General features: G+C 41.5%; 1 pseudogene; it reads left to right on the top strand.

Moving 5' to 3' along the window:
- The first annotated feature begins 691 nt into the window (after window positions 1–691).
- LOC135895312 (tigger transposable element-derived protein 1-like) lies at window positions 692–3,261 on the top strand (annotated as a pseudogene).
- The last annotated feature ends 15,099 nt before the right edge of the window (window positions 3,262–18,360 follow it).

Here is an 18,360-nt window from a genome sequence, read left to right on the forward strand (position 1 = left end):
TAGTCATTGAGCAGGTGTTGAAGGAATTGCAAGAACCAGGTTCAGTAAGCAAGAGTGGGGGCCAGGGTCACAGCTTGGAGGTCAGAGGTCGTACCAGGTGAGAGTTAGGGTCAGAATCAGGCTGGGATTGGAGACCAGAGAATGGGGACTAGGCAGTCTGGAATCACAGCAGGCCATAGTCTTTGTGGTTTCCCAGACAACTTTCTTGGGCAGCCCCCTAAGTTAAATAGGGTGCTTGGTCAATTAGAGGGCCACAGGGTACAGACAGCTACGGGTCGACTCTACGACATTCGAGTTATGATGCATGGCACTTATGCTGTTTATAAATGGACACGCTGTTTCAACTTTATGACACTGATTTTAATTTTACGATGCTTGAGCTGACGCAACACCACACCAGCGAACAAGTTCATATGTGCATCGATGTTCTGTGCCTCCCATCTCCCTGACTCAGTTCGCTCAGTAGCTGTTCTGATGCCATTTTTACATCGTGATTCTTTATGCTTCCAAACTGTTTCTAAAAAGTTAGTGTTTCTTTGCCCATAATAATGGCAGAAAAGTGAAAATCTGGTGATGTTTGTTCTTCTAAGAAACGTAGAACAATTACTATGGAAACAAAAATGGAAATAATTAAGAGGTCCGAGAAAGTGAGACACCAAATGAAATTGATAAAGCTTTGGATTTCCCCCGAATGACTATTGTGACCATCCTGAAAGACCAGGTGCAAATTCAGGAACGTGTTAAGGGCTCAGCGCCTATGCAAGCAACTGTGATAACTAAGCAGTGTGTTGGACTTATCGCCCAGGTTGAGAAACTGTTCATTATTTGGCTGGAGGATCAAAATCAACACCGTGCTCCTGTGAGTTTAGGCATAATTCAGGAAAAGGCTAGGAGTCTTTAAGATGATCTAAAGAAACAACAGGGGGAGAGTTCTAATGCTAAGCCATTTTAATGCAAGTGTGTGTGTGTGTGTGTGGGGGGGGGGTTGGCGGTGCCCCCCATAAGGTTTAATGGAAATATACTTATAAATATATGTGACATAACTGGAATATGTTCTGTGCTACATATGCCATGTAACATATCTATGTAAAGATTATGATCTACTGAATCTATTAATCCTATTTGTATGCATGTATCATTTTTATATTCAAAGTTATGAATATTGGCCGTGTACTGGCTTGATTTCTAAATAACCTTAGTAGAGCATTTGGTCAGTTCCTGGAGAAAGGAATTCGCAAAGTTAAGTGCCCAATCAAGAAGCACTTAAGGAACAATGCATTTTGGAATGCTCCAATCCACATAAGAAGTCTTCATGGAGATATTCAAGATACCATGTGGGTAATGGCTTCTGCCTGAAAAAACTGTGGGTCATGCATGGACATGTGACTTGCCCAGGTGATTCCAGAACTCCATCTTGGAGCTGGACTTTGCATAGGAGAGAGGAGGGGGTCTCCACCCACAAGAGAAAGTCTATTTAAGCCCATGGGAGACCCCTCCATTTTGTCTTCAGCTGGCTAAATAGAGAGCCTCTCCACCCCCAAGGATACCTGAAAGAAACTGGAACAAAGGACAGTCACTACAGGGGGTGTGAGTGATTGCTGGACCCAGACTAGCAGGAGACTAGTCTGTAAAAGGAAGCTTATTGGAACTGGTGAGGTGTTATTTGTATTCAGTTTTCTTAGACTCAGACGTGCGTGTTTTATTTTATTTTACTTGGTAATTCACTTTGTTCTGTCTGTCACTACTTGGAACCACTTAAATCCTACTTTCTGTATTTAATAAAATCACTTTTTACTTATTAATTAACCCAGAGTTGTAAGTACGTATTAATACCTGGGGGGAGGGGGGAGACAGCTGTGCATATCTCTCTATCAGTGTTATAGAGGGAGAACAATTTATGAGTTTACCCTGTTTAAGCTTTAGACAGGGTAAAACGGATTTATTTGGGGTTTGGACCCCATTGGGAGTTGGGCATCGGCATGTTAAAGACAAAAACATTTCTGTAAGTTGCTTTTAGTTAAGCCTACAGCTGTTAGGGGATGTGGTTCAGACCCTGGGTCTGAGTTTGCAGCAGGCTAGCGGGTCTGGCTCAAACCAGGCAGGGCACTGAAGTCCTAACCTGCCAGGACAGGAAAGCAGGGGCAGAAGTAGTCTTGGCACATCAGTTGGCAGCCCCAAGGGGGTTTCTGTGATCCAACCCATCACAGATGGTTTATCTGTTTTAAAGCCAGGGCCAATTTGCTGCCAGTGCTGATGAGGAGGCAGCTCATGTTTTTCCTGAGACATTGGCTGAAATCATTGAAGAGGATGGGTATTGTGCTCAGCAAGTTTTTAATGTTGATGAAACTGGGCTCTTTTGGAAAAAATGCCATCGAGAACCTACATTGCCAAAGAGGAGAAATCCAGGCCAAGGTACAAAGCTGCTAAAGATAGGCTCACTCTTTTGCTCAGTGCAAATGCTGCAGGTGACTTCAAACTTAAACCTTTGCTTTTGTACCTTTCCGAAAACCCCAGGGCTTTCAAGGAATATTCCAAGGTATTTATCCCAGTGATATGGAAATCCAATCGTAAGGCATGTGTCAATAGGAACATTTTCGAGGATTGGTTTAATCATCATTTTGTGCCAAGTGTCAGGAATTATTGCAGCAAAAAAAGTCTTGCATTTAAAGCATTGTTAATCCTCGACAATGCTCCTGGTCATCCAACCATTCTTGATGACACGCATCCTGACATCACCCCAACACTACATCACTGTTGCAACCCATGGACCAAGGGGTAATTGCATCCTTCAAGGCCTACTATCTTAGAAGCACATTTGCCAAGGCCATCAGAGCAACTGAGAAAGAAGGTTGACCAACTCTGAAGGAATTCTGGGAGGGCTTCAACATTTACCATGCAGTTAAGAACATTGGTAAGGCATGTAATGAAGTCAAACAATCAAATTTGAATGGTGTTTGGAGAAAATTGTGTCCTGATTTTGTGTCTGACTTCCAAGGCTTTACAGACACTGTTGAGGAAGTGACCATCACTGTTGTTGAAATGGGAAAAGATCTCAACTTAGACGTTGCACCAGAGGATGTTGATGAGTTGCTGGCATCACAATCTGAAGAATTAGCGAATGAGGACCTCATTGATTTGGAACAGCAAAAAGTGGCAGAGGAAGAAGAAGATGCAGCCACTGTTGAAGAGACTCCTCCTTGTAAAGTCTTGACAACAAAAGTGTTGGCTGAGGCATTTGGAAGCTGCCATGTTCCTGTTTGAGGAACATGATCCCAACATTGACCACAGTGCATCTGTGAATAGGAGCATATCCAAAATGTACAGCTGCTACAGAGAAATTTAAAAGGAAAAGAGGAGAACATCCTTGGACACTTTCTTTAAGTCCTTCCAAATCACCTCAAAAACCCCTGAAAACCCCACCCAATTAGACCCACCCATGAGCTCAGAAGAAAGTGTCCCATCTCCTTCTTCATTCCTTCAGTAATTTTCTTAACCTACAAATCAAATTACAAGATCAGCAATGCCCAGGAACCAATTGTGTCATAAGTCCGAGGACTGCCTGTACTATATTTCTTTATGTATTTTAGCTTATTATGTGATATTTTTATGTCAACGTGATTGCTATTTACAATATAAATACATTGATATAGCTATATTACTTGTGTATAATTGATTGAGTACAAAAATCTGGGTTATTTTGGTGAAAACAGTATATTGGGCCTTGGTTCAGGAACCAATCGCCCAGTTATAACATTGGTTCCTATGGGAAAATCAGTTCCAAGTTACAACGTTTCAACTTAAGACGCAATTTTCAGGAACCAATTGTGTCATAAGTCCAAGGACTGCCTGTACTGTCACTCTGGCTCTCTTAGGTGATACTTCCTGCAGCACCCACTCACTGGCTGTGGTTCTGTATGGCTCCTGGTGGCAGTGTGGGAATGTCAGCTGTCCCAGGCTCTGCAGGCCTAGCGTCTAATCTACAGACCCTTACAGATACCCTCTCTCTCTCTCTCTCTCTGCCCACTCCCCTCTCTTAGGCCTGGTCCATATTTGAAAAGCTGTGTTGTTGTAACAAAAATGATTTAAAAATCAGTATAATTACACAGGTGCAAACATACAAGCACTTAAAACTGATTTAAGCCTCACTTACAAAACTGGGTTAGCTGGCACTTAAACTGGTATAAGGTGTAAACTGGTGTCTACATTTGGGGGTTGCATGAGCAAAGTTAAATCAGTTTCAAATCCATTACATTGAACCAGCACAGACTTTCTACTATAGAACCTGCATGGAACTTGGAGAGAGGAACACATTTTGCAGGAAGGAAGAATTTGGAAGAGGCACCAGGAAGCCGGTGTGCATGACCTGGCTTAGAATGTTAGCTGCATTTGCAGCACCTCTGTAAATAGTTCTCATAGACTTTAAGGCCAAGGGACCATCAGTTCTTTTAATAAAGTGCCAATTTAATTTTATAAGCATGGCATCTTTTCATATTATTACCCAATAGATGAAGCAGAGACCAGGCCTTAATCTGACATTCCATGCCTACCATTCCCTATTTTCCATTCCAAATGTCTCTGATTTATAGCTTTCCAGAGTTGGTAGATATGTTTTTCTTTTCTTTGGAAGAAGATGCATTTTGTTGGTGAAAATGAGCAAAAAACCTATGGCTTAAAAAGGGGGGAAATTGATGGATAGCTTTTACATGGAAAACTTTTCTGTCACGTCACTCTGACTTTCTCCCAGACTTTTCTTTAAAAACTAAAACTCCTTTCATGTTCTGTACTTTTGTAACATTCTGGCTAGTCAAATTGACAATGAAAACTAAAAAACAAATGAACAAACATAAAACAACCACTCTTCACTTCAGCCATGCAAAATCATGTCAATCAACTTCATTTTTCATGGTTCTTTAAGAACATGAATCTTGTGGCCATTTCTTCCAATAAATGAATGTATTAGCTATTCACCTTTGGAGACCTGGGAATAAATCCTACCTTAGATCACAAGTGAAAATGAGTTTGGTGGACATTTGTCCATATCACATAATTTTAATAAACTGGCAATCTCTCCCTAAGAGAGACCCAAGTATTCTATAGGCCAGCAGAGTAGTGCATAGGCAGAGGTGAATGAATAGGCTAAAGGAACACTTGCCTAGTCTTTGCTTTGTCCTACGTGTTACTACTGGTCCTACCTTTGTGAAAGACAGAACCTTTACACATGCAATATACACTCAATAACATGAGCTGATTAATTATAAATCATTCACATTTTAAGGGAATGTTATATTAGTCATTTCTCTTATTTTAACATTAAAATGAAATAAACCTTAAGGATTGATTCTAGGGTTGACATACTTCAGGATTGCTGCTGGATTTAGCAACAGGGTAAGAGCATGTTGGGCAGTTGATGGTTGTCATATAATCTAAACAAAGACTACAGGGCAAAACAGAAGAAGAAAAACACAGCCAGGCACTTCAGGGTGAATGCAATATATCTTTCCCCCGAAATTAGGTTACTGACTTTTTAACGGTTTGACACATATTTATTCCAATTAATTCCAATTAGGAAAAACAAATGTAAATGAATATTGAAACATTGTTAAAGTAACCAGGCACTGAATCTGTGATCATTAGACATGATTTTCATTTGAGGTGATTAGTGGAACTTGTAGACAGTAAATTATCTCTTCAAAACAATCAGTTACATTGGGTAGGCTTCATGGTGTGACAGTCCTTAAATAAATTAATATGCTATTAAAATTTCTAATGAATCTTGACGTGCCCATGCTATTTTTGTTAAGATGAATTAATAATGCATAAGAATTGGAGATTCTGTTGCTCAAACATTAAAATCCCTTCCTCTCATTTGTGGTCTAGATAGATACACAGGCTGAAAGTTTCAAAAACGTGTACATGGATTTTCCAGTGGTCTTCTCCCTATATCCTTTATGTGCTCCCTATGTTCTGCAGGCTCATCCATCCTTAACATCCTGGACATCCTGGAACAGAGTCCTGGTTATCTGTCCCTTCCAGCCACATAAATCTGGGTCACATTTCAGTCTTATGACAACACAACTGTTTCCTGGTAAATTAGCAATGCTCTATAATGAAAATAATTGTAATAGCTCATAAAATGCATAAGGGAACATTATGTTTACTGTTCCTTGTAAAAAGGTTATAATGATATGTTACAATTGTAGGCCAGATGCTTGGCTGGTGTAAAATTGTGTAGCTTCGCTCTGACACTACGCTTCAGTGGACTGAATTGACGTCAATGGTGCTACATCAGTTTACACCATCTGAAGAACAGGACATAATTACCTAATTAGAAAAAAAAAATTCTACTACCTAGAACAAGGGCGGGCAAACTTTTTGGCCTGAGGGACACATTGGGTTTCTGAAATTGTATGGAGGGCCGGTTAGGAGATGCTGTGCCTCCGCAAACAGCCAGGCGTGGCCCGGCCCCTGCCCCCATCACCCCCCCCCCCCGCTTCTCGCCCCCTGACAGCCCCCACGTGACCCCTGCCCCATCCACCCCTCCCTGTCCCCTGACCGCCCCTGGACCCCCCGCCCCTGATTGCCCCCCGCTACCCCATCCAACCCCCCATCTCCTTCCTGACTGTCCCCCCGGGACCCCTGCCCCATCCAACCACCCCTTCTCCCTGATCGCCCCCAGAACCCCCACCCCTGACTGTCCCCTGCCGCCCCATCCAACCTCCCCTCTCCTTCCTGACTGCCCCCCCAGGCCACCTGCCCCCATTAAACCCTCCTGTTCCCCGCCCTCTGACCACCCTGACCCCTATCAACACCCCTGCCCCGACCACCACCCCAAACTCCCCTGCCCTCTATCCAACCCCCCTGTTCCCTGCCCCCTTACTGCACTGCCTGGAGCACCAGTGGCTGGTGGCACTACAGCCGCGCCACCCAGAGCAGCAGGATAGGCAGCCATGCCGCCTGGCTGGAGCCAGCTACATCACAGTGGAGCACAGAGCACCGGGTCAGGCTGAGGCTCTGCAGCTGCGCTGCCACCCAGAGCATTGCGCCGGCAGCACAGTGAACTGAGGCTGCGGGGGAGGGGGAACAGCAGGGGAGGGGCTGGTGGCTAGCCTCCCAGGCCAGGAGCTCAGGGGCCAGGCAGGAGGGTCCTGCAGGCTGGACGTGGCCCGCGGGCCATAGTTTGCCCAACTCTGACCTAGAATGATGATGGGAATAAAATGTAAGGTGTATCATGTAACATGCATAGTCACTATACACTTGCCTATTGCAGAGCCTTTGCCCCAAATCACTGAGCAATTGATGGACCACACTTTATAAGAGTGTCAAAATTGTATAAGGATGTATGATAGTATTTGAGAGAGTATGTGATCATGTCATTACAGGCTGAATTAGAACGCACACAGAGAAGGAGAAGAGCAAAGGGTGCATGTGCAAACTTAACTCCAGCAATTCCAGACCTTGTAGTGCTTAACAGTGTACTTAAGGTTCTCTAAATGTAGGGATATTTTTAATGGAATTTCCTTATGTTTTTAAAAGAAATAAATAAACAATGTAATTTGAAACTATTTCCAGTTGTTAGTGCTTGAAAACAGAACATCCATATGTTTGCACATACACAGAAAGGCTCCACTTTCTGAAAAGCAGGTCCCTGGTTTGGTTCTGGTTGTTGTTGTGGTTGGTTGCATAAAGTCTGTGAATTTACTGTTGCTCTTCCTCAGGAGTATCTTGAAAAACATAGCCTGAGACAGCAATTGGTATGCTGCATTTGATGCAGTGTGTATGGACTACTAATGCTAGAATGAATGTTTGGAGGCTTATGTAGATTTTAATTTTTGTCAAAGGGTACATAGTTCAAGATGTAACAGGCATGGAAGGAAATGCCTGTAGAGAATAGTGAGGAAAACACTGAACAAGTCCAAGAAAAGCCATGACTGAAACCCTTAGGGTTCTTACAAAGCCTTTTCCTCATTCTATTTAAAAGGAAAATAGTAATTTTGTTGAAAGAAGGGATGCTTATTAATCCACTGACAAATACTTGTTCTTGCCTGAAGTGCTATAAGGCCTTGGAACTTCTCTGAAAAAATTTCAGTTCTGTTCCTATATTATTCTTAAAAACATAGGCATATTAGATTTGCCATCCTGGATCATAGCATTAATCCAGCAAGTCTGCCTTTGGCACTGCCTAAAACCTCCTCTTCAGAGCAAGACAAAAGAACAAAACAAAAAAAATAAGCCATCCATCCAAGTATAAAATATCGTGAAGGTAGGTAGAGTGGTGGTTAGGTTATGAATTCCTTCCTGATCCCTACAGTCAGTCAGCATATGCCTTACACCATGAGATTTAATCAGCCCTATCGTTATTGGTTGTCTAATCAGCCCTATTTAAAAATGAACCAGAGTGGTTTGGTTAAATGTTGATTTAATAATTATTTCTTTTCATTCAGGGAATGAGGAAGGGCTAGTTATGGAAGACACTTTGCTGGCTCCATAAGAATATGGACACTCTAAACTACTCCCTTCCCTCTTGAGAAGATTTGCTTAGATAGTATGAGTGCCTCCACTTCCACTGCCCTACCACCTCCCATCTGAAGGGCTCTACCTTTCCTGTTCCTCCCTTCTGCATTGCTCCACCCACTTTCAATAAGTTCACTGTGGCTGCAGCTCTAGGTCTCCTTGAGGACATGGTAGCCTTCATGCAGACCTTGGAGGGTACATTTTCACAATAATGAGAGGAAAGCTATCCATGGAATGTTTGGTGCTTTTTGCCTTAAACCTCCTGATTGTCTTTTTTCACAAAAGAGATGAGAAAAGGAAAAGCTATTTGTAGTCTTAAATGTGTGGATTATACTTTGCCTAGGACAGCCACAGAAAGTTGCTATCAGATGATGGCACAATTGCAGCATATCTGACCAATCTGATGGGGCCAAGTGAAAGTAGATGACCACCAATCTGATCACACAAATACAGAAATTGATCAGAACAAAAAAAATCAGCCTGACTACTCAGCACTTTCCCAGGTCAGACAATCTGAGAACCGATGATGCCCTGTCTAGGTGTCAAATGCTGTAGAACAGTGGTTCCCAAACTTGTTCCGCCGCTTGTGCAGGGAAAGCCCCTGGCGGGCCGGTTTCTGTACCTGCCGCGTCCGCAGGTTCGGCTGATCGCGGCTCCCAGTGGCCGCAGTTCGCTGCTTCAGGCCAATGGGAGCTGCTCGAAGCGGCGGCTGGTACGTCCTTCGGCCCACGCTGCTTCCAGCAGCTCCCATTGGCCTGGAGCAGTGAACCGCTGCTACTGGGAGCTGCGATCGGCCGAACCTGTGGACGCGGCAGGTACACAAACTGTCCCGGCCCGCCAGGGGCTTTCCCTGCTCAAGTGGCGGAACAAGTTTGGGAACCACTGTTGTAGAAGAAAGCATTCCTGGGTTTTTCTTCCAGCTGTATGACCAGTGAAGGGGCCCCACAGCTGGGTCTCTTCAACAGCTCTCACAGTCACAAAGCCCTAATCTTTGTTCTACATTCCCATATAAAAAGGCAGCAGAGTGTGAGGCTTTTTCAGATCCTTGGTGTTTTCCCCCTTCTCAGTAATGGAGAAGGTAGTAGCAAAGGTAATGAATGTCAAGCCAGGCATGTGTCTCCCCTGGCTGGTGCAATGAGATGATAAAGATTCCTTCCTGTTACACAGAGTAATAGTTGTAATTTTTTCTTATTTCTGGTCTGAACCTTTCTACTTTGTTTCTTTCTTTCCATTCCGTGAAGGACTACAGTGCTGGTAGTGTATCTTTTTTAAATTCTTCTCTTGATATTTATCTGATTCTAATAGCTGATTCTTTTATCTATTTTTTGCTCTCTTTTATCTATTCATTGTACAGTCAAGTATGTTTTATTTCCATTGAGCGATAAGCCATTGTGATAGTGGTAAATGCTGAGCTTAGCAGGTTCCTAGCGATGCATGTATAAAAGGCTACCTTCATTTCTCATTTAAATATTTGTTTTCCTCTGGGGCTGGTTTAGCAGATTCAGTGTTCTTTTCTGTGACCCATTAACGCAGGTACACTTTATAGCTGGATAGTGGCTGACCTTTGCTGCTGCCTGCTGTATTTGGATTTATCCTTTACAGAAAGCCTAATTATTTTAACAATATATTCAGCATTATAATCTCTCCTGTAAACTGTATCTTAGTAACAGAAATGATTGAGCATTGAGTTGGGATTTTTTGAAAACGTTGGTTTACCTCTGTATTTCTACCAAGAGAAGATTTGGGGATGAGGTAACAAATGGCTTAAAAGTACCCCCTGAAAGTGGGAGAAATTTGGAAATTAAAACATAAACAACTATTTATTATTATTTTATTTTAGAATAAGTTAAATCTATTGATCAGTCAAAGTAAAGTGACAGTAATACAACATCTTCCATTGTTGTGTGTAGTGCTGTTGTAGCTATGTTGGTCTCAGGATATTAGAGACACAAGGTTGGTAAGGTAATATCTTTTACAGAAGTTGGTCCAATAAAAGATATTACCTCACCCACTTTGTCTCAGTAATACAACAGTCAGTTTGTATACTTTCTCCTGATCCTGGCAGATGACAGAACAAGGAGCAATGGTCTCAAGTTGCAGTGGGGGAGGTCCAGGTTGGATATTAGGAAACACTATTTCACTAGGAGGGTGGTGAAGCACTGGAATGCGTTACCTAGGGAGGTGGTGGAGTCTCCTTCCTTGGAGGTTTTTAAGGCCCGGCTTGACAAAGCCCTGGCTGGGATGATTTAGTTGGGAATTGGTCCTGCTTTGAGCAGGGGGTTGGACTAGATGACCTCTTGAGGTCCCTTCCAACCCTGATATTCTATGATCCTGCAAAGCACTTGAGCATGTCAATGGGATGACTCACATATTTAAAGTTAAGTATGTACTTAAGTGCTTTGCGGCCTTACTGCCCATGTTTTAACAAATATGTGAGCTCAATCAAGCAACAATATTGAATGGAAAAAGGAAACTGATACCATAAAATTATTAGAAAGGCTCTGCAACTTAAGAGCCTACCTTGCCTCATGCTGCATTATAGTATGTTAAACAAATTTTACTTGCCCTAAGAAACTGACTAAATTAAAACATTCAGAAGACTGATCACTACAAATATCTATGTCATGAGTACTTGTGTTGCAATTTATCTATTTGCTAGCCTGGGGAGAATCTCTGTTTCTATAAGAAGAGGGAAAATGTGTGCACACAGTATTATGGGCACGGGCATTTAGGTGGTAAAGGGCACGTTACAGAAGTTGAGTACTGCACTTCAAACCCAAGTGATTCGATACATCCCACATTTATAACTGATGTTAGCAGAAAATGCTAATTGGAAAACAGCTTAATTTACTGCTGGCAGAATTCTATTCTAATTGAAATATCTCATCTTAGTACAATAATTAAAATGTTGGCATACAGAATGATTAATATGACCTTAAAAATAAATTGCTTGACCTATATAACGGTGGCAATTCTTTAAAATTCTGTCAGTCATAACTTCTCCACTGAGTTACAGTGGATGCTGAAGGTTACATGAGCTAAAATCCTTAGGGTTAAATCACAGCTGATTCTGCATGAATATGCAAGGATGGCAATTCCAGGTGCTAAAGTCCTTCCCCTTTTAAAGCACAAAAGGGAAGGACCTCTTTTGGGGAAAGGAGTCTGGTAATTTATTCAGAGAACCAACAAAATGGGCTAGCTTTTTAAAGCTATTTAGGCACCTAACTTCCATTGATTTCAAAGCCTTTCACAGAGGCTCTTGGATCCTCTAGGCTTTTAATACAAACTTCAAAATGCAAAACATGTGCAAACATGAATTCACAGCAATCCCTCAGGAAATGGAGGGCCACTTTTTCTGCTAGGAGCAACAGCAGCAACCACTGCTGCCTTGCAAGGGGAATGCCCTCTCTATACATCTGCTTGAAAATAGTAGGTGCAGTTCTCTTACTGCCATCTTTTCAGCTCCTGAGGACAGTACTCTGGGTCCAAGCCTCCATCTTCTATGCATTAGGGAATCTGAGATGTCAGGGTATGACCACAAGGGCCCCTTTCTGGGAATCTGAGATGTCTGAACACATTTATGAGGTGCAACATGCATGGATCTTCTAGGTGCTAGGGCTAACCACATTTATAGTCCTTGCACTTCATGCTCATGTCACTGGCCATGAAGGTTAGGGCCCCACAACTCCCTCAGCAGTAGTCAACAGAGATCGCTGAAGGAGTGAGGAATGCACCCAGTGTGTGTTTAATGAGTGGCTGAGCTGAAGCCTAAAGAGGAATTTTGGACTGAACTAGCAAGCATTCCTCCAGGGGTTCCTACTGTACTGCTGCCCCTCTAGTTCTCCCCGCAATGTGCACCATGGCTTAAAGCCAGTGCCTGGCCCTTTACAAGAGTTTAACAAGTCTGCCAGCATGAAATATGACACAATCTTACAGTACAGCAATCTCCATGCTTGCAGAGAGATATCTCTGCGTTCATAAAACACATTTAAATATCTGAGGAGCAGAAACAAACAGTTTAACAGAGCTTGTGTTTCTCAAGTCATAAACTGAATTGTGGTTGTGAGGGTCTGAACCCCACTTGCAAAAAGAGACTCATAAAAGAGACATGGAACTGAGCCTAAGCTAAAAGTATGAAGGAAAGTGCCTTTTATATATTCTGCTATTGAGTGTTTCAAATTGATAGGCAAAACTAAGTATCTGCAGCATTCACACCATGCACATTAATGCAGCTGCCTGAGTGCTGGCAAACCACTTTTGTCATTGTCATTAATTTCCAGAAAGGGCAGAATGCCATCTAGCTGCCAGGGGTGGCCTCTCATGACTGAATTTCACTGAAAGATAATCAAAGAGGGGTGTCGTTCAGCAGCATAAATCTTAGTGTCAGAGAGGATCTCTGTTTATTTTTAGCAAGCATCAGAGGAGAGAAGGCTAGGGCATCCAGATGATCCTTTTGCAAAGTAATGTTTTTTAAAAGCCTGGTGAGTGATGAGATGACACTGGATAACTGCGCTTTTCATATGTACCAGACAGAGAGATGTTAGGGTCTGAAATTCCTCTCTACCAATCTCCCTAGAGCTTAAACAGTTATCTGGACAGTGGCATTAATCAAATGCTTCCCAATGTGTTATCTAAGATAGTATAAGATTGACTATTACAGGGCAATCGGCACATAGTAGTTGATGGCAAGTTGGTTTTCTTAACTCCGGTTATATTGTCTTTTTTTAAAGGGGAACTGCACAAGAGATAAAAATGAGAAAAAATGAAAGAACTTCTTACATATGGAATATGCTTAGAGTAATCTCTTTTATCACCATCAGACTGGAAAACTCATTTTTAATTTTTTTTCTTGATAGCTTATTTTAATTCAACAGTGATGAGAGCATACTAAGAAAAAGCAACAGAGGGTCCTGTGGCACCTTTAAGACTAACAGAAGTATTAAGCTTTCGTGGGTAAGAACCTCACTTCTTCAGATGCAAGTGAGGTTCTTACCCACGAAAGCTTAATACTTCTGTTAGTCTTAAAGGTGCCACAGGACCCTCTGTTGCTTTTTACAGATTCAAACTAACACGGCTACCCCTCTGATACTAAGAAAAAATTATTCTCTTGCAAGCCCAGTGCAAGTCTGCTAAGCACTTGACATTTTCTTGCTCCATCCTTTTATCATAAATATTGCTACAAACAGCAAGTTTGCACCAAATTCTCTCACAATCAATGTCACAATAAAGAGCACTGCATAATAATTTCAACCATTTCATAATGTTTTTCATGCCAGCCAGGGATGATACAATATTATCTAGAGAAAAAAAAGTGTTTCTCTAATAGCAAAAGCACAAAGGAAAATCGTCTTTAAAAAAATGTGTTTGGCAGAACATAGCTATATTTTAAATCATTTTAAATTTAATTTTAAACTTAAAGAAAAATACTTTAGGCACTATTCCATTTATATGTGATAGGAGATAGCAACTTCGCCAGGGAATCTAGTCTGATTAGCACTAAAAGGAATTAAGAGCAGAATTTTAAAGCTATTTAGGTGTTGTGCCACTCTGTTGCAAGGCCTGTGGCTCAGATCCTCAAAGGAATTCAAATCAATGGGAAGTTAGGCGCCTAGATATCTTTGAGGATCTTGGCCTAAGTGATTTAAGTGATTTTCAAAAGTGACCTTCTTGTCAACTGTTGGGAATGGGCCACATCCACCCTGACTGAATTGGCCTCGTTAGCACTGACCCCCCACTTGGTAAGGCAACGTCCATCTTTTCATGTGCTTTATATTTATACCTAGCTACTGTATTTTTCACTCCATGCATCTGATGAAGTGGGTTTTAGCTGACGAAAGCTTATGCCCAAATACATTTGTTAGTCTCTAAGGTGCCACAAGGACTCCTCGTTGTTTAAGCAGTCAAAGTCACTCCTTTTCCTGTAATTCATCCACAGTCCCTAGCAGGCGCAGATGGACTCATACTTCAGTGGCACGCTGCTTGCCATTCTGAACAGTTCCAGTGGGTGCATGGCCTCTCGCGTACTCCATGATGCAGGGCTCTGTTCTGTCATTCTTTTCTTCAGCATGTGACTGGTTAGCTAGTGAGGCGGATGAGCTGCAGTGCATTAGTGTGCTGACCAGGTCCAGACCATTCAGTTTCTCTGCTTGCAAATGCTTGGCCAAGACAGAAGTTGTGAAGCTGATTTCAGATAAGATATAGATAGTGCTAGTGGGAAGGAGAAACCATACAAAAGGTGTGATGGAGCTGGTGTCTGCCCTGTTTATAGAATTCTCGTGCCTACAACTTGTCAGAGGCTTCCAAATTCAGGACCCCCTGCCCCTCAAAGGTCCTGGATTCTCAGCTTGTGAAAGTGGCCAGAAGTGTCTTTATCAATCTGTCTTTGTCCATGAGGTCATGACCATTCCTCTCACAAGTGGAGTTCTCAATATTGTTATATGCTTTTGACTCTCCAGCTTACATTACTGCAATGTGAGCTACTGGAAGCATTAGTTTGTGCAAAATGAGGATGTCCGCTTATTTAGGAGTGCAAGACATGAAGCACGTCATATTAGTTTTCTGAAGGCTGTACACTTACAGGTATAATTGAGTGTGTTAACTTTGATCTCTAAAACCATATGGCCCAGGTTGACACAGGTACTAGGCATGAGGACACTGAGCATCATGATGCCTAACTTTTAGATGCCTGGAAAAAGTCTGGGATTTACAAAGCTAGAGTTTGGTGCCTAGGCTCCCTATACAATGAATGGGGAGAGACAGACACCTCAGAAAGGGATTCACAAAAGGCAGCATGCTAGGAAGCTCCCCACCTAAGCTAACCAATGGGAGATACCAAGGTGAGGGGTGTGTCCTAAGTCCCATCCTCTCAGGGAGTTCAGCACCTACATCTGGGCCGCAGAGAGGCACCTCCTTCTGCTTGGGTTTCTCTGCTGCAATCCCTCTATTGGTGATAGGCACCTATGATGTTTTTGCAAGAAGCTTCAGTGGGATGGGAGGAAAGGAGACAGCTTCAACAGGAGAGACTGAGGGGACCCCCACCATCATACTATTCTATAGCCCAGTTGTTAAGGCATTCACATTAGAGGTAGAAGAGCCCTGTTCAAATCCCAAGTCCCTTTGGGTGGAGGAGGGACTTAAACCAGGCATCTTCCATTTCCCAGGTGAGTGTCCTAACTACCGCACTAAAAAGCTATGAGGGATTGATACTCTGTCTCTTCCTCCACCTGCTCCCTGCAGGTCTTTCAATATGGCTTTGAAAGCATCCAAGGAAAATGTTTAATTGCCTTACATTTAGTTAATCTGGAACGAATAAAATATCAAAATTCTGAATGCAAAACCAAATTTTCATTGCAAATCCTTTTCTTTGGATAATTAATGTTATTTTATTCCGACATGCAGGGCTTTAGTTTACAGTGTAAATGAATGTGCTGGAAGGTTCCTTTTGAAACTACTATTGCAAGGCTGAAGAGATTCATATTCAAATTGCCACCTTTGTTTAATTATGCAGAGGTCCAACATGTCTGTGCACTTTCAATCATAATTAAATATGCATAATTTCATCAATGTGCATTTTACCTCTTAATTTCTCTTTCCCTGTGCTACTATGTTCAACTTTGGAACTATTATTCAAATCTCTCCACTGGCTCCCCCTTGCCCATGAAAAGAAGAAGAGACTAAGATTAAATGTACTTAAAAAATCTAATTAATACTTTTCTCTGAGTCTCCCAGTTCCTCTCTTTTTTAGCCATCTCTCTCTCTTTTAGACCCTGATCTCACACATGCTAAACTTTAAGTAATGGTACTACTCACAAATTTGAAGTCCAGGGGTAGTTAGATGGTCTACTAGTTAGTGCACTAACTTTCCTCTGAAGCCAAGCATACATTTAAATTGACCTAGGCTGCTACCCTGTACCAGGTTAACGCATTTGTACAGCTAGGATAATTAAACGATAGGGGTGGAAGAGACAATCTCAAAGCAGTGCAGGAGCAAGCTTTTCTCGCACATTTCTCATTAATAAATAATAGAATTTATGCATGAGCCACCATCAAACCACTGTGAAAAACAAACTTTGCCTTATTAGTGCATGATGCTACTATACAAGATGGTACATTGTGCTTCCCTTTTTATCCTGCATACATACAAGACTGTTTTAATTATCAGGATCCGATATGTCACCGAAAGGTACAATACATTTGTAATGTGGGGGGATTATTTTATTAAGCACTAAACAAAATAGCATCCAGCATAACTGCTGAAAAATATAGTGTTATACTTAATACAATTGTATTGAAGTAACAATTATAAAATTAGATTGCAGATTTTATTTTCAGTGTCAAAAAATTAAATGTTGTGTTACAACATATTTTTGTAAATATGAAATATGGCATAAACAAGAAATAACTTCAACCGTCCATGCTTTTTTAAACGTCTTTGATGTTATAATATACAGTTAACTCAAGCATTCTTGTTAGACCTTAACTAATAAGTAGAGGATTAGAGTTGTAGAGCTCAGAAAACTGCATCTATTCAAAACGATTTCTTTTTACTGTGGTGATTGGACGATATGGAGACTGAAATGGAAAGGGGCGAGGAAGAATTTGAGGTGTGTAAAGCTCCTAGGCATGGAGATCAGAAAGACCTGGATGATTCCAAAGAAAAAGGGGGTATTGGACAGGCCTAATTCAGTTGGGGAAAGAGATCAAAGAGGTGGGTGGAGGAATTACCTCTCTTGGTAATTCCCTCTTTTGAATCAGAGAACATATACTGCTATCTGCATCAAAAAAAGAACAGTCGCACCAACATCATGCAGGAAAAAAAAGATAGCAAGCTGGCAGCTGCCGGAGGAAAGGAAGACGATATGGACGTTCTTAAGAGTATCCACTGAGAGCCTTATTGAGGTCACAACTAGGGAATTGTGAGGACAAAGATGGGTTCAACAATGTAAAATAGCTCAGCCGAATACATCACTGTATAGTAAGCAAGAAACGTATGAGAACGTATAATGTTGCATACATTCATGCTTGAAAAGTTCACATAGATGACAGCAGAAAAGTACTTGCAGTACAACAAGCATAAACAGATTTCTTTGTTGCTAAATTTATCGTGTATTTGCTGTGATTTAATAAAACAGACAGGAAACCAAGCTGAATGGCCATCTCATGGCTTTTCAGCTGTAATATAAAAAGCCCATATGGGTTATCCGGGAGTTATTTGACCTGACTTGTCACAATACACAGGATCTTGCTATGTTATTGTCAACCTACAGATGGCATGAATGGCATAACATTTAGAAAAATGTACAATGATAAATCTGCAATGAATCATCCAAAATAGGGAATATGGGAAATATGACACCATACTTACCAGGAAAAATGTATGGATGCCATGGATTAATCTGTGAAACCTTGAGCTTCATTGCATGAGTTTCATAAAAAAAGGCAAATAAAACACTAGGTTATAATAGGCCGAGGGCTAGACTCTAAATCAAAACATATATTACCATGACAGGCAGCTCAAAAAAACGGCATCACAACTTTAATATTAGCTAAATGCAGTTTTTGAGTGTTAACATCAGCAAAGATCATATTGTGTTAGGGCCTTACTAATACCATCAAACACCCCCTAATGCAGTGACTCTCACACTTTTTGTGCTGGTGACCCCTTTCACACAGCAAGTCTCTGAGTGTGACCCCTCCTTAGAAATTGAAAACACATTTTAAATGCTAAATTTATAACCCTATTGTTTAAAATGAATCTGCCTTTTCTCACCTCTTTTAAATTAAGACTAAAACACATTTTTATCAAATTACTGTTATAAGCAGAACAGTTATTTTTTTAAATAGTTACTG

Source organism: Emys orbicularis, chromosome 1, assembly GCF_028017835.1.
Source record: "Emys orbicularis isolate rEmyOrb1 chromosome 1, rEmyOrb1.hap1, whole genome shotgun sequence".
Lineage (NCBI taxonomy): Eukaryota > Metazoa > Chordata > Testudines > Emydidae > Emys > Emys orbicularis.